A 1,651-nucleotide genomic window follows, 5' to 3' on the forward strand; every position below is an offset into this window, starting at 1 on the left:
CCTCTCTGATCCCCACAGTCTGAGGACGACTTATCACTGCTCTTGTTCTACTTCCTTCCTACCATGCAGAAGCAGACCAGGCAAAACTCTTCAGCTGCCCCACCTGCAGTTGGGAGGTTGTATTAGTCATGGTCTCCAGAGAAAAAGAACCAATAGACAGATTGATTGCTAAAATATATAATAATATATATTATTACATGATATATAAAGCATGTATCATATAATAATGTATAATAGAGAGAGGTTCATTATAAGGAATTGGCTTACACAGTTATGGAGGCTGATAAGTCCCAAGGTCTGTAGTCAGCAAGCAGAGACTCAGGAGAGTCAACGATGTAAGTTCCAGCCTGAGTCTGAGTTCAAAGGCAGGAAAAGACCTATATCCTAGCTCAAAGCCAAAAGCCAAAAGAAGGAAATCTTTCTTACTCAGTTTTTTATTCTACTTAGGCCTTCAGTGGATTAGATGAGGGCCAAGAACATTAGGGAGGGAGACTGCTTTACTCAGTCTACTGATTCAAATATTAATCTCTTAAAAATACCCTCATAGACACACCCAGAATAATGTCTGACCACATATCTGGGCACCCCATGGTCCAGTCAAGTTGACACATGAAATTAACCATCCCAGAGGTTAAGTTAGTTCAGTTCCGGGGGAGTGTTGTGTAGAGAGTCTTATTTCTATCTCCAGTACAAACCACCTTCCCTAATCCAGTTTTCCTTGCGACCCTAAACTAGAATAATATGGCTGATCCTCCACTTTTATCTTCATGCGAGAACTCTATCTCTAAAGTTAATCAAACCCCATAGTGGAGAAGTGGGGTAAGAGAGAGCAGTATATCCACAGAAGTCCCTGAGGCAGCCTCCACAAAGGAACAGAAGGAAATGGAAGATAAAGTGACTGGTCCAGAGAAAGCTGAAGAAGCAAAATTAAAAGCAAGGTATCTTCCTCTAGGACAAAAGCCTGGAGGTTCAGATTTCTTAAGGAAATGATTGCAGAAAGGGCAAAGATATTTTGATTCTGGGAATTACAACATGGCTAAAGCAAAGATGAAGAACAAGCAACTTCCTACTGCAGTCCCAGATAAGACAAAGGTCACTGTGACCACATTCCCACTCCACAGGTCCATCCTCAACGGAAACTATCTCTTGCTGCTAGCAAGCTGGCTGGCTGGTTGAAAGAGCTGAACTGCATGAATCTTCTAATTCCCATTATTTCTCCTTAATACGTTCCTTCTCCACTTTTTATTTCCCTTCATTCACTAAGTCATTTGAGAGTGACAGCTTTGCAGGTAGCAGTAGTGTGTGCTGCTATTGTAAAGTAGTATACATGTGTACAGTTTTGGATTAGTTTAACAGTGTACTGATGAAAAGAACATGTTAGAGAAACATAAAGTAATCTACTTGAAAATAACTGTATATAATACCTAACTTCTAGTGTAGGAAAGTCCCAACAAGTAAGTTTTACAATTTTAACTTTTTGGCTTTCTTTAATTCATCTTAATCATAGCTTTGTATTTTACTCTTATTTAATATAACCTCTGTAGTACTGATTTCTTCTGTATTTTCAGATTTTGTAAAACAAAATTTTAAGACCACAAGTCAGAAGAAAGGTCACAAATTTCAAACACAGATAGATGGGGCTCCAAAAGAT

At 38.9% G+C, this 1,651-nt stretch overlaps 1 pseudogene; it reads left to right on the plus strand.

Moving 5' to 3' along the window:
- Window positions 1–840: 840 nt before the first annotated feature.
- Window positions 841–1,223, plus strand: LOC132524328 (cAMP-regulated phosphoprotein 19-like; annotated as a pseudogene).
- Window positions 1,224–1,651: the final 428 nt, after the last annotated feature.

This window comes from Lagenorhynchus albirostris, chromosome 8 (assembly GCF_949774975.1).
Source record: "Lagenorhynchus albirostris chromosome 8, mLagAlb1.1, whole genome shotgun sequence".
Taxonomy (NCBI): Eukaryota; Metazoa; Chordata; class Mammalia; order Artiodactyla; family Delphinidae; genus Lagenorhynchus; species Lagenorhynchus albirostris.